The sequence below is a fragment of the Rattus norvegicus genome, chromosome 9 (assembly GCF_021556685.1).
Source record: "Rattus norvegicus strain SHRSP/BbbUtx chromosome 9, alternate assembly SHRSP_T2T, whole genome shotgun sequence".
Classification (NCBI taxonomy): domain Eukaryota; kingdom Metazoa; phylum Chordata; class Mammalia; order Rodentia; family Muridae; genus Rattus; species Rattus norvegicus.
The window spans coordinates 127,136,582-127,152,800 of record NC_141542.1 but is presented as its reverse complement, the minus strand read 5'-3'; positions in this window follow the sequence as shown (position 1 = coordinate 127,152,800).

Sequence of the window (16,219 nt, the reverse complement as noted above, 5' to 3'; positions counted from 1 at the left end):
TGAATAGCCTAGTAAGGGCAGCAGTGGAAGGGGAAGCCCTTGGTCCTGCCAAGACTGAACCCCCAGTGAATGGGATTGTTCGGAGGATGGCAGGGGGTAATGGTGGGAGGATTGGGAGGGGAACACCCATATAGAAGGGGAAGGGAGGAGTTAGGGGGATGTTGGCCTGGAAACTTGGAAAGGTAATAACAATTGAAATGTAAATAAGAAATGCCCAATTTAATAAAGATGGAGGGAAAAAAAGGGCATGAATTTGAAAGAGACTGTAAAGCAGGATATGGGAGAACTTGGTGGGACGAAGTGGAAGTGAGAAATGTAATTAAAATAAAAATCTCAAAAACCAAAAAAGAAAAAAGTGTCTGTTTCATTCGGTAGAATCATATCATGCTAAAATGAGACCACTCACCTTGAAACTGAGAAAAGAAGCTGTTTTATATCCCAAGCACCTTCATTTTGTGAACACAAATGTCACAACTTCTGGTTCCAATGGCCACTAATATATAGAATACTTGACTTAGGTTGATTTTATTTAATTGCCAATGCTTTTCACTTTCCATTTCTAATTACATTTTCACTTATTTTCTGACATGAATGTTTAACTCTAAATTCATTCAAATATAAATTACATAAAACCAAGGATACAGGCATTAACATAAAAATGAATACAATTTTTAAAGGAGTTGAATTAGAGCCCACCCTGTTCTTTAACCAATGATAGCTCTCATGTTAATAAATGAAGTCCTCGTAAATCACTGGCAGCAACTTCAGTTACTTTAATTGACTTTGCATTCTTTAAAATATTCAGTTCTGTTTCCATTGTCAATGGTGAATGAAAAGCTGGGTACATCTAGTCTGCAATGATGAGACTGTAAACTTAAGTTAGTGAGACCTCAAGGCAGCAGATAGTAGATGGTTGTCAACACTTCACCCAGTGGAAGCACTGTGCATGAGATGAACGCCTCTGCAGGCAGTGTTTGCTCCAACCATTTGCTTCTCTCACTATTACAAATTCCTCTCCCACTGGACACAGCAAAGTTAAGGGATTTAAGCATAAGGATGCTGGGCTTGATAATATTTAATACATGTCATGCCTTACTACAAAAGGATTAAGTAATTCTACTATGACCAAAGGTATTCCATACTTCAGTATGAATAGCACCACACACACACACACACACACACACACACACACACACACACACACACACACACATACACACACACTTCCTCATGGTATAGCTTCTATGAAATCCTGAGAAAATGATAAATGCATATAAGACAGACACTCATTAAGACTTATCATACATAAGAAATTTCTATGTTCAATACCTTTTTCCTACATAGGCAACCACTTACATTTGATTAGAAACCAAGATGTTTAAAACTTAAGTATTTGGAATATGAAGTTTAGATATAAAATTGAGCAATACAGATAAAATCAGATAACTAATCCAGATGGTACGTACAGTAGCGATCTACACAAAGTTCCAAAATGAAAATAAAAGGATGTTTTTCAAATACTATAAAATTCACTAGAACTGGGAGTTATTTTGTGGGTAAAAGCCTCATAAGAATATCCATAAATTGAATGGAAAAATACGAAGTCAAATTTTTATTTCATCACATTCTGAATAAATTATCAAAAGAAGATCCTGTTTTTAAAAGAAAATGAAAGGTGTTCTCAGGGGCTGGAGAGATGTTTAAGCCACTAAGAGAACATACTGTTATTCCAGAGGACCGGGGTTCGGGTCCCAGGATTCATATTAGGTAGCTTATAAACACCTGTAATTCCAGCTCCAGAAAATGCAGTTTCTTCTGGCCTCTGTGGGCACATGAATGCACAATTAAAACAAATTATTCCTTTTAGTTGTTTAAAGGTGTTATGCAAATGAATCAGGATATGATTTTGGACTCAACACAATGTCAGAAGGTGGAGAACAATAAAGAAATGCTTCAAATTTACCAAGAAAATATTATTTCCAAACAAAACAGCAAGCCTCAATTAGCCAGGACAGGCTGAGTTATTCTATAATCATAAGCCACCCACATATCTCAAAGTCTAAATATATAAGCTTACTTCTCAATCATGTAAGCAAGAATCTCTCAGGAGCAACACTCTTCTGAAGGACGACTCAGGAATGAGCTCCTTAGTCAGGAGCCTCCATCATCTTAATGACATTGAACTGATCTGCGTCATGGATTAAGGGAAATTAGCAGGTTGCACTGATTTGCATGTTAGGACTAACAGTCCAGAATACATGGCCTCCACTCACAGCTGATTATCCCATGATTATTTCAAGGAGAATAAAAAAGATTTCTTACCTCTTCACACACAGCTACCATAGAGAGAGGATCAGGTATGGGAGACAACCAGGTATTTCTAACACTGTCATTCATGAGACAAGATAGTTTCAGACATGTATAACCACCAAAAATACGTATCTCTGTGAGCTATTTCTGAGAAAAAGCCTGAAGGATGTATTCCACTACATCAAGGTCTAAATTAAGAATGAGGAGGCATGGGATCAAGGAAATGGGGAAAAAAGGAAACTGTCATTTCTTTAAACTTGGGGTGCTATTCTGGAATGAATGCAACATATCATAATACACTTTTATTTCTGCCTACACTAACTATATTTTATTCCATACCTTATGTGAAGCGATTTTCGCATTTATTTTCATGACAGAAACAAGCCTAGAATTTCCCTTTTGGTGACGTCTTTGAAACATTCTGCTAATAAGCTTCTGACTAACTCATAAGACAAGCATTTTCTTATATAAAAATTAGTGAATTTGAATAAACTTGAACAGTTTGATTAGGGCATATTTGAATACTCATTTATTTTGCAGATACTTCAATATGTTGCTGTGACACCTTAGATAATTGCTTTTTAAATAGCTATATTCATTGATAGATCTTGGCATTTTTAAATTAGTGATCACAGCTTTAGAGACTATAGGTTTTTGTGGGGGGGGTTTTGTTTGTTTGTTTGGTTGGTTGGTTGGTTTTTTCTTGGTTTATCTGATCTGTCTCCATTTAGTTGAATGCATTCTCTATTTTTCAACATTTTTTTTTCTTTTATTTGTGGGATATTTGAAAACACAGTGTGTAACCTGATGGTATTTGGGCAACTGGGACTATGTTTTCTTGTAATTTTAGTTTCATATCACTGATCAGATGTTGCCAGATAATACACGGGAATTACACTTTTCAAAATGTTTTGCAGTTTGGTATTTATGCTTTACAGTGGGTCAAAGCCCACTCCATTTCCAGTTAGAAAGGATTTCAGGCTTAAGTGACACTCAGATGGGCATGATAGAAGCCATACCCAGGTTCCAGGTGAGTACAGCTAAGGAATTAAGATACAGTTCTCTTGAAGGAGATGGACTTAGAGACTTCTTTTCTAACAGTAAAGAACAGGGCCTGACAGAGCTCACCCTATTCACCCTTCTGTGTTGGTTGATTTTCTCATCTTCCATTTCAACCTTCATTCATTCATATTCTCTCACTCTCCTTCCCCTCTTCTTCCCTCGTTCCCCTCCCCCTTTCCCTCTTCAACCTCCCTCCAATTTCAGTAAATTTTAAAACTTGTAGAAAGATAAGAAGGCTTCTCAGAAATCCGTCATGAAGATATCTATCAATCATTTCTTGTTTATACTTTGTTCTCTCATCACTTGTGTCCTGGGTGAATTGCAAGGCTCATTCTACTGATGGCATCTCGTCTAGTTTCTCATCTAAGGTTCTAACTTCCAAATCTTCCTCCTTGTTGGATCTGAATCAGTGGCGCCTTGTCTGAATCACAGACACCACTGATAATCCTATTTTGATCTTTGCTGGTGAATCCTAAAATTCTTGTTCTGAAACCCTGCATAAAGCACACCTGTAATGGCAAACAGTTCAGTGGAGTGTGCCTGTTTTAGTTCTCTTTTCTAAGAGAACTAGACACTGAGCTTTTTGACCTTGGGAGCCCTAATCCCACCTATATCTCTCCAGAGTTCTTTGCATGTAACATCCAGCCTTGTTCTGCATTCTTTCCTCTACATTTAATTTTATAAAGGCTAATAACTCAAGCAGAAAAGATGATACATGAAACTGACCCTCGACTCAGTTGTCCAACTTCCAACGTCTGAAGGCTCCCGAAGACCCCTGATGCTTTTGTCTTTTTCAAGTTGTACGGCTTTTATTTACTGCGGTGGGAACATTGATCAGGTACATAACTGGCATATAAATATCTTTCTTTTACACTTCCTACTATGCTTCAGATTATTAGTTTTCACACACATACACACATATACATATATATGAAGTGAAGTTTTATCTTTCATACTTTCTACATAAAATATACACAATAATTCACCCTGATAATGCCCAAATATAATCCCAACAATATCATTCGTTGTTAAATCAAGATTTAAATTTTATTAGAGATCTATAAATATAAATAAACCATATAATGTCTATAGTCCCTTTTAATTTTTCTCACATTCTTTTACTTCTAATAACATAGGGTTTTGCTGTATAGTCCAGGCCAACCTTAAACTTGTGGTCCTCCTGTTTCAGCCTCCTGGTATCTAGAATTAGGGTACCATTATGTCTTGCTTCAAGATACTTTATTACACACATAAATTCCTTTAGCCACACAATGTAAGGATCAGGAAGTGGCTATATTTGGGAGACATATTACTTAGAACATTATGCTAACTCAAGTCTTAATAGTGACAGTCATCTCAGGGTGACATTTACTTCCATTTCACTGTTTTATACATAATTTTTGATGTCCCTTCCTCCTTCTCTGTTCTGTTCTAGACATCTTGTTTTCTCAACTGGTTTCACATATTCCCTGGCATTTTCAAACCAACTATTCCTATGTTAAGTAATGAAATAGCTTCCAGAAGGAAAATGATCACAACCAGCTGTAGGTCAAATATTAAGTGGTTTTTTCTCACCTCTTCAAGGCTATCAATATTCAGATTAAAGTATATCTGAATAACATTTCCTAGTTTCCAAGAATATCTTCAAAGTATTCTATTTTTAATCTGCTAAGGAGGCAAAAAAGAACCAGAATGCAATAAAAGTTATATTATTATTATCATTATTAATTTACTACTACTACTACTACTACTACTACTACTACTACTACTACTACTACTACTACTACTACTGTTGTCTAAGGTGAATTTTCCCTCAGCCAAAAACATCAAAATAAATGTTTCTAAGACCAAAGATCTAATAGTCACCAGCATCAGGAAGTATTTTTATATGAACTATGAAAATCTTGTAACTACTTCCTGGGCATTCTGGACAAAGAAGAATGCTTTTCACTTTTTTATAACTGTCTCAAATATTTCATCTACCAGGCAAGTACATCAAGATCAAGAGGATATATAAAGCCTTTCTGTCAACAGCTTAACCAACAGGCATGTACTATTATTCTAACAGAGGGTCTGTTATTTAAAGCCATGTATATATAATACTTTGCTTTGCAAAGGTCTGTGGTATTACATATTTATATTAAAGTATAAATGTATACAAAGACGTGTACAAAAGATGCACGTAGACTGTCATATGTCTGACAATACAGTATATGGAATGATTTTACTTTTTTTTAATACCCATACACTCGTATTCCTACTATTTTCCCTAACTCCTGGCTACTACTGCCTCTATAATTTTGTCTTTTCTAGACTGGTATACAGTTGGAATCACGTAGTATAGAAATTAAGTATCCCTGCCAAATTGTTTTCTTTCACTTAATGGTATTCATTTATGGTTCCACTGTATTCTTCCACAGTTGGCAAGCTTCTCTTCAGTGCTAATATTCTAGATATAACATAGTTTATTTATCCATTCACCTTCTGAACGGAAATCACTCACTTGCTCAAAAGTTTGGACAATAATGAGTCAAGCTTCTATAAATGTGTGTGAGGAGGTGTTTGCGTGGATGAACAATTTTTATTGATTTGAGTAAACACCAAGGAACATGAGGTGCATGGCAAAAGTGTCTGTAAGAAAATGCCAGAATGCCATCCAAAGCTGTTAGATTTGTTCCGTGTTTCTGCCAATGGGTGAGTGTTTCCCTGATTTAACATATCCACCTGCCTTTGGTGAGGTCAGTGGTTTGAACTATGGCCATTCCCTATAGGAGTGTGGTGGTATTGCATCTTTTAAATTCACAAGCCTCTAATGATGTTATATGCTTTTGGTTATCTATGAATTTTCCATGAACCTTCTGATCATATTTATTCTGTCTATTTCAACTTAAAATGATGCTTCTCAATCTATGGGTCATGACTCCTTTGGGATGGATGTGAATGGCCCTTTCACAGAGGTTATATATCAAATATCCTGTAAATCAGATATTTACATAATAATTCATAAATAGCAAAATCATAGTCATAAAGTTGTGATAAGATAATCATATGGTTGAGACTCACCACAACATAAGGATTTGTACTAAAGGATCTCAGGTTTAGGAAAGTTGAGTATCACTGACTGTGAAGGTCTCTATGGACCCATTCTTCATATCACTATTGTGTTCTGATCCTACTGATTAGCCTATTAAAACTATTCTGCTATAGAGTTTTCAAATCCAGTATTAACCTTTAAGTAGTTCTTAAATTTCCCAACTCTCTAAGGACATTACAAATTTAGTTTTATAAGCTGTCCATTTCCTACCATTATAGTCCTTAACATAAGCATTCTTTTATAAAATCCCTTTTCTGGTAATTTCCCATATGTATCATATCCAAGTCACTTTCTGATGATTGACCTTTTCAAATTACTATTATTGCCTCTGGCATTCTTTATAATTTTTTTGTGGTTGTTGAAAGCTAGACAACTTCTATCTTACATATATATTGAGGTTAAGTGGACCTTCTGTGTGAGAGTCTATTTTAATCCGACCAGAACTTGGTTGAGTTTGATGTTTTGTTATGGCCATGGGCACTAGACAATTGTCAATTCTACTGACCTTGTTTTTGCCCAGTTTTGGCTGTGGGACTTGCCTTTGTTCTGATCTTCTGAGAGACTCTTTATCTTGCAACTTTTCAACCACAAAACACTGCTGTTGAACTGAGTGCTCATTTTTGTGGAGTGAAGGAAACAAGTTTTAACCTGATTGGGGCTCAGTATTTGGACAGTCTGGGGGTCGAACTTTCCCATGAAAGTTCTTCAAAAAGATAGCTCTTCACTAATAAAAGACAGCCCTGCTCTGTGTCTAGATATTCCACATTTATTTTTCCCTTTATTTCCTGTGTCTCAGGGACTATGCTTTTTGTCTTTGTTTTTTTCCTGCTTCTGTTTCTTCATCTCATTAGTTGAAACAGTTTCAGTTGGAATATGTTTTACGGTTGCAGTCTGCTTAAGCAAGTTTCCCAAAAGAAAGGGGCTTGGTAACAGGGAACACCCAGGTGAAGGTGCATGCCACCTTTCTTTTCTTCTGTTAGGACAGAAGACAGAAGATCTCTGGTGAATCATCAGTCTAAGTGTGGAGAGATCCCTGAAGCTTATGAGTTCTGCCTATGCCTGTCCCTGCAAAGGCCCTTGTATGACAGATCTGCACACTCACCCTCCAGCAGCTCAGTGATCAACTCCTGCTAGAGGCTATCTCCACTGTGTCTAGGTGGGTTCATTCTTCTACACTTCCAGATGGTGCTCTATTTCTACAACCTCAGTCTCCTGATGGATCTAATGTCTCTCTATTGAGAAGACAAGATGACAACCTCCAAACTCTTTCACATTGGAAAACGGACAATAGAACTAGTTTTATAGTGTTTGACAAGTTTGGGGGCTTTGACGTTATTAGAATTTCAGGGCTTTTTTGAATCAATAAATTTCCCTAACATTTCAGTAAATGGCAACCTAGAAACAGAATAAACACAGAAACAAAACAGGATTAAAAGCTTGTTTTCCGAAAATATAACAAAGTGGTCCCAAAGATTAAGTCGACTCAACCATCTTAACAGACAAAGAGAAAGAACATCAACTCCATGTATCAGACTTGCTAGTCTTGGTATTGGAATAAATGTGTGCAAGCACATTGTTTTGGGTGGAAAACTGATCTCATTAGAGCAGTGTGAATTTTATGAGACATTGTCAACTTGACCTTCACATCATTAATTCAATTTCTGTAGAAACAGTTTCCAAATGACTAAAACCAGGTGTTTTTTTTTCCAGCTAAATATTTTTATTGGTTATTTGGGAATTTCACACAATAGACTCCAATAACATTCTCTTTCCAGTTGTCCTAGGTCTCCTCACCTTCATGACCTCCCTACCCTTCCCCAAAAAGAAAGAAATTAAAACTTGAAATAACAACCACAAAAAACAAACAAACAAACAAAGCAGAAAATAACCACAAGTCTAATTTGTATTACCCATATATTTACTAGAACATGATCAAATTCTCAGTGGACAGCCCCTTAAAGAAAACTGGGCCCTTCCCCACCAGTACCCCTGCCAGAAACCATCAATTGTGGAGAGCTATACTTACCATCCTTATCACAAATTGTTTTTTATTTATTTTTTTATTTTATTGAATATTTTATGCATTTATATTTCAAATATATTCCTCTTCCTCCCTCCTCCCTCTTCCCTCCCCCTTCTTCTATAAAGATGCTCCCACTCCCACCCACCCACCCACCCACTCGCTCCCACCTCAATACCCTGGCATTCCACTACACTGGGGAAACAAAACCAAGGGCTTCTCTTCCTATTGATAACAAACAATGCCAAGAGTTCTCTTCCATGTTTTTCTTTCTAGGCTATTGCATTTGGGGACAGGGTGTGTGTCACAGAAGCCTTCCATGTACCTCTTTTTTAATTGTGAGTCTGAATGTTTGCATGTAAAGCTATTTGAGCAAAAGGGTATACTGTGAGTCGCACTGCAGTCTCCAGTGACTCTATCGCAAGAATGAGATAGAGAGATGGGAGAGATGAAGCAGTAACATTCAATCAATGCTTGTATGGTGGAGAGAGAGGTGGGATTAGAGGCTTAACAGTGTTGACAGATGTAAGAAAAGGCTGCTGTGGACCAGGGAGCATGTTGGTGCTACATAGAGCAGAAAGGTGATATGGAGCAGCCTGGAGCTTGTGCAAGCTCAGCCCCATGCCAAACCCCATTGTTCCCCAGCTATAGGATCTTCCTATCTCTGAGCAACCACAGGATATCTAAGATGAAGGATAGATCATTCTCTGGATTGGAACTCTTTGGAAGACATCTTTGGTCCATGCTGTCTCTTGAGACCATGTTGGTATCTATGGTCCATGCTACTGCCCCAGGCCAAGTGGGTGTCACTGATCTAGGTTGCCACTGGAGACCAGGTTTTCATCCCTAGTCTGTGTTGCCACAGGGGGCAGAGGGTCATGTCAATGTCCAGAGTCTGTATTTCCATGAGAGACCATGCTGAGGTCCATGACACACGCTGATGCTGGAGGCCATGTGGATGTCATGGCCCATGCTCCCACTGACTATAAAGGGCAAGGAAGCTATTTCTGTAGTGGTATTGAAGATGGCATACTCACAGTTGAGACCAGATACTTTGTTTCACATTATCTCTTCTCTTGTCTTTTGTTTCAATTTCATATCTGTTCCCTTGTTGTGAAAGATACCCATTTTCTAAATTATTACATTGCTTTTAATTTTTTTCTTTTTTGAGGTTATAATTACATCATTTTACTGTTCCCTTTCCTGTCTCCAAACCCTCTCACATATCCCTTCTTTCTCTCTAAAATTCATAACTTCTTTGTAATATTCTTTTATGTCTACTTTCAGGGCTGACCATTTGGTATTGGATAACTGATTGGTATGCTCTTCCTTGGGGAAGACTTTTCTCTTGTGCTCATTATTCCTCAGTTTCCTGTAGCTCTTTGGGCAAGCGTGAGGCTTCTTGGTCTCTTCCCTTCCCCTCACTCCTGTTCATTTGGCTTATCTATTGTTGTCCTGGTTTGGCTCATGTTTAAGGAATGTTACATTGATTTTGTATATTCTTGAGTTTTCTAGACATGGTTTTCATTTTCAGTGTATTCTCTAAGCTGCTCTCTTTGCCTTTCCTGTGTTAATTATTCAGGTAGAAAAAATGCTCACTGCCTGATCTAATCTTTTTGGCCCTGCCCTCTGGCCATGTCTAGCTGCAAGTCCTCTTGTACGTTCTCAGGTCTGTAAATAAATCAAGTGGCAAGGCCCGAGGAGTGGTGACTCTCTCCTCCTGTTCTTCACTGGATTGATGAGCTATCTCAGAACCCTGACTGGCACATGGGAAGTGCATAACTCTTCCACAAGCTGTGTGTCTCGCATTGCCTCCAGTCCTATGTTCATGGCATTGGGAATAATTTTGACTTTTCTTTTGTCCTTTCTTTTTCCTGTGCTGGGATGACTCCAGGGCTTTTTAAACACTAAGTAAGGAGGCTACCATTACACTACATATTTAGCCTTTTACGAATGATTGCCTGCCTTTATTTCCTTTAGTTCTCAGACTCATTTGTTTAAAATGGACTTTGTTCTCCCAGTCTACCCCAGTCATCTCTATCCTTCTCACAGGAAGCAGAGACTTTTCTCATTTTTGCAAAAACAAAAATTATATTTGGGTCTTGTTTAGAACATGCATTTTTACTTGGTAATTTTATTATTCATTTTGAGATTTTATACTGAGAAACTAGGAAAACTTTTGTACCTTTATGCCAGTATTTGAACATTGAAAGAACGCTGAAAGGAAAACATAAGGCTTCACATTAATTTCTATATTCTTGATCTTACTCATCCTGCATGGTCTAAATGCACATAGTACCATGAGCTGTCGGGTACTGGGAGTTTAGTCACCAATATACTGCACATAAAAATATTGTCGAGAAGTCCTAACTAGAGCAATCATACAACAAAAGGAGGTCAAAGTGATACTAATTGGAAAGGAGAACTAAAAATGTCACTATTTGCAGATGAGATGATAGTATACTTAAGTGACACCAAAAGTTCCACCTGAGAACTACTAAGCCTGGTAAACAACTTCAGCAAAGTGGCTGGGTATAAAATTAAATCAAATAAATTAGTAGCCTTCCTCTACTCAAAGGAGAAACAGGATGAGAAAGAAATTAGGGAAATGAAACCCTTCACAATAGTATCAAATAATATAAAAACCTCGGTGTGACTCTAACCAAGCAAGTGAAAGATCTGTATGAGAAGAACTTCAAGTGTCTGAAGAAAGAAATTGAAGATCTCAGAAGACAGAAAGACCTTCTGTGCTCATGGATTGGCAGGATTAATATAGTAAAAATGGTCATTTTGCCAAAAGCAATCTACACATTCAATGCAATCCCAAACAAAACTCCAACTCAATTCTTCATAGAGTTAGAAAGAGCAATTTGTAAATTCACTTGGAATAACAAAAAGCCCAGGATAGCAAAAACTATCATGGATAATAAAAACTTCTAGGGGAATCACCATCCCTGACTTCAAGCTGTATTACAGAGCAAAAGTGATTAAAAAAAACAAAAAACAAAACAAACAAACAAAAAAAATATGGTATTGGTACAGAGACAGGCAGGTAGATCAGTGGAATAGAATTAAAGATGCAGAAATGAACCCACACACCTATGGTCACTTGATCTTTGACAAAGGACCTAAAACTTTCCAGTGGAAAAAAATAGCATTTTCAACAAATGGTGCTGGTTCAATGGAAGTCCAGCATGTAGAAGAATGCAAATTGACCCATTCTTTTCACCCTGTACAAAGCTTAAGTCCAAGTGGATCAAGGGTTTCCACATCAAACCAGATACACTCAAACTAATAGAAGAAAAAGTGGGGAAGAGCCTCGAACACATGGGCATTGGGGAAGATTTCCTGAACTAAACACCATGGCTTATGCTCTAAGATCAAGAATCAGCAAATGGGATCTCATAAAACTGCAAAGCTTCTGTAAGCCAAAGGACACTGTGGTTGGAACAAAATGGCAACCAACAGATTGGGGAAAGATCTTTACCAATCCTACAACAGATAGAGGGCTTATATCCAAAATATACAAAGGACTCATAAGTTAGACTGCAGGGAGACAAATAACCCTATTAAAAATGGGGTTCAGAGCTAAACAAAGAATTCACAGCTGAGGAATGCCAAATGGCTGAGAAACAACTAAAGAAATGTTCAACATCTTTAGTCATAAGGGAAATGCAAATCAAAACAACCCTGAGATTTCACCTCACACCAGTGAGAATGGCTAAGATCAAAAACTCAAGTGACAGCAAATGCTGGCGAGGATGTAAAGAAAGAGGAACACTCCTCCATTGTTGGTGGGATTGCAGACTGGTACAACCATTCTGGAAATCAGTCTGGAGGTTCCTCAGAAAATTGGACATTGAACTACCTGAGGACCCAGCTATACCTCTCTTGGGCATATACCCAAAAGATGCCCCAACATATAAAAAAGACACATACTCCACTATGTTCATGGCAGCCTTATTTATAATAGCCAGAAGCTGGAAAGAACCCAGATGCCCTTCAACAGAGGAATGGATACAAAAAATGTGGTACATCTACACAATGGAGCACTACTCAGCTATCAAAAACAATGACTTTATGAAATTCATAGGCAAATGGATGGAACGGGAAAAATATCATCCTGAGTGAGGTAACCCAATCACCGAAAAACACACATGGTATGCACTCATTGATAAGTGGCTATTAGCCCAAATGCTTGAATTGCCCTAGATGCATAGAACACATGAAACTCAGGGCGGATGATCAAAATGCGAATGCTTCACTCCTTCTTTAAAAGGGGAACAAGAATACCCTTGGCAGGGAATGGGGAGGCAAAGATTAAAACAGAGGCATAAGGAACACCCATTCAGAGCCTGCCCTACATGTGGGCCATACATATACAGCCACCCAATTAGACAAGATGGATGAAGCAAAGGAGTGCAGGACGACAGGAGCCGGATGTAGATCTCTCCTGAGAGACACAGTCAGAATACAGCAAATACAGAGGCGAATGCCAGCAGCAAACCACTGAACTGAGAATGGGACCCCCGTTGAAGGAATCAGAGAAAGGTCTGGAAGAGCTTGAAGGGGCCCCATGATATGTACTCACTGATAAGTGGATATTAAAAAGAAATAATCATCAAACATGTAAACAGAGGAGGGGGTTGGGTAATAGAATGTGGTTCCCTCAGGCAGCTCCAGTGTTATCCTCTGATTGCTTTTGGTAAAGCCAAGCAGCTCTCACCAGGAAGTGAACATAATACTCTAATACTTGCATCAATAGCTTAAATAGCATAGTGCTAAATGTCTTAAATTTTGCTCTTCTAAACTGTGAGCTAAATAAATTTTCTTATAAGGAATCAAATGTCCAGTATTTTTGTGACAACAGAAACCCCAGTAACATAGTAAGAAAGGTGATGACCATGAAATAATTATTTTTGTAGTTGTTCTTTTACAATCTATCCCAAAACTATTTATAGGATGGGGTCAGTAGAGTACTTAAGACTACTTTTATATTGTTTTAAGAATCATGGTGTTTGTAACTGCAGTGATGTCCCAGAGAGTAAGGGTATTCGCTGCTCTTCCAAAAGACCCAAGATTGGTTACCAGTATTCACATCAGGCAGCTCACAGCCACCTGTAACTCTAGATCCAGAGAATCTGATGCTCTCTTCTGGCCTCTGTGGGCACCTATGTAGCAGACACTCTCACCAACTACACACACACAAAATTTAAAATAGAAATAAATCTTAAAAAGAATCAGAGTATTATAAAAGTTTGAATTAAGCTCTTGCTCTCTTGACTGTCTGCTCCTACTCTATCCTCTTCCCTTCCCCCACATCCCTTCCACTTCTCTCTCCATGTACTCAGGGCTGGCCACTACTCCTCTACTCTCTCTCTCTTTCTGCCTTTCTCTGTGTCACTACTACCCTCTCAACTCTTCTCCCCATGCCCTAAATAAACTCTATTCTTAACTTAAACAAAGTTTGAGTTACATATTTTAATTTTCTATACCTAAAATGCCTTCTACTTTGTTCTTATGTCACATTACTGATGAAAAGGAGACAGGGTCACATAACATTATAATATATAATTAGCTACAATAAATTAGATGGAAAATCAAAACTAAGACCCAAGTTTCTGTGAGTTGTTTTTAATTCAACAGTTTGTTGATATTCGAGTGTAAGCAGTAATTGTAATGCATTGTGTTTTGTTCTACAGTCAGTTTATGACCGTGTGGAGTTCTGTGACAGAATGTCTAATGAGAGTCGTTTATGAAAGATAACTCTTAGTTGGCTCACAGTTTTAGAGAACTCAGTCCATTATGGCAGAACTGCTTTGATGGTGACAGAGGGAACTTTTGGCAGAGCCTCTTCATCTCACAGTAGACCAGGAAACCGAGATAGTGTCAGGAACCAGGGACCCAGTATAACCTCCCAAGTTCAGTCCTGCTGATCTAATTCTACCAACTCACCCCTTCTCCCCCATTAATTTATCTGTTTGCTTTACATCCAGATCTCAGATTCCCCTCCTTTCTCTCATCCTAGCCCCTCTCTCCTCCCAGTCCCTCTCTCCCCTTCCCCATCCCCCTCTCCATAAGTCCCATGGACTTAAGAATAAGCATTCAAGGGCTGGTGAGATGGCTCAGCAGTTAAGAACACTGACTGCTCTTCCAGAGGTCCTGAGTTCAATTCCCAGCAATCACATAGTGGCTCACAACCATCTGTCATGAGATCTGATGCCCTCTTCTGGTGTGTCTAAAGACAGCTATGGTATACTCATATACATTAAATAAATAATATTTAAAAAAAGAATAAGCACTCAAAATAGGAGCCTCTGGGGGGATGTTTCGGATTCAAACCATTAAGAATAATTTTATATAAAAATAACCAGCATTTTTGCTTGGCTTGAAGTCATATTCCCCTGTTTGTTCTTATATTTTGATTCATGCTAAAAGAACCAGCCAGTAGCCAAAGGTTTCAGACTGCATAAGATAGTCTAACGTATATAAATGAGTGTTCTGCTTCTAAGGTTATCCCTCCCTGGTGAGTCTCAGATAAGATTCTGTCATTCTGGCTATAAAGTGCTAACCTTATATGGTTTCTCTGCATCTACCACAGGGCTCTGAAGACTGGAACCAGGATCATATATAGAGAAATGTCTGCCTATTATATTTTATACTCTCCTCTACTTAATGCAGAAGGGTCTCCCAAAGTATATTCACCTGTGATGATCCATAATCCTGAAATGGTTCCAAAATTATCACCTGCTAGCACACTGAGCTCCAAACACGAGGCAAGAGTGCAAGTATCCAATAACAAGTTAGAAAAAAAATTTACTGCCCGAGTGGGAGAGAAGTTTAAAGCTCACAAGTACAAGAACAAGAATATACAAAACTGTAATATGTCCTCCCACTAGCTAGTTTAAATGCAAGGGCCCCTGAAGCTCAGAACTCTAAGAAGGAAAGCACAGTGTTTCTCTCTATTCTTACACGGTTGGCAGCTCCAGCACCATCTGATTCACGTTCATTCAAACTTTTCCTTTCAAATACCACCTCCTCCAATTTCCTAGGAAGAAATATTTGGGTGTGTTTAGGGTAATCAACATGGTTAACTTACTAAAGAAATAAAGCTGCATGTGTCAAGAGTGTTAGCATTAAAATAATATTTTAGAGCAGTGGTTCCCAACCTTCCTAATGCTAGGATCCATTAATATAGTTCCTCATGCCGTGGTGATCCCAACCATAAAATTATTTTAGTTGCAACTTCATAACTGTAATTTTGCTTCTGTTATAAATCATAATATAAATATTTGGGATATTGAGGTTGCTGGGGGACTGTACTCCTGGAGCTAATTGGACTGTTCTCATAGCATATACAGCATGAAAAGTTTGGATTTGAACTCCAAGGCAAGCATTAAAAAGTTTTGCTGGAGTCAAAGTTAGGGTAAACAGGAAGGTAAGATATCATCTCCACAGTTTGGAAGTACGATTCTCTCAGGACCTATAAGTTAGAAGCTTGGCCCTAGGGTGGCACCTCTTGGAAGGGGTAGAGCCTTCAGTTGGCAATGCATAATAGAATAGCTTTAGGTCTCAAGGGTATTGCTTTGGCATGGACTTGGAGACTCCAGTCTCACCTTTTGCTCTCTTTGCTTCTTGGTTTACAAGGCAAGCAGATTTTCTCTTCTTTACAGTGGTTTTGTTCCACCACATGAACCTATCAAGACCCTGCTTGTCAGGTGTACACATCAAAG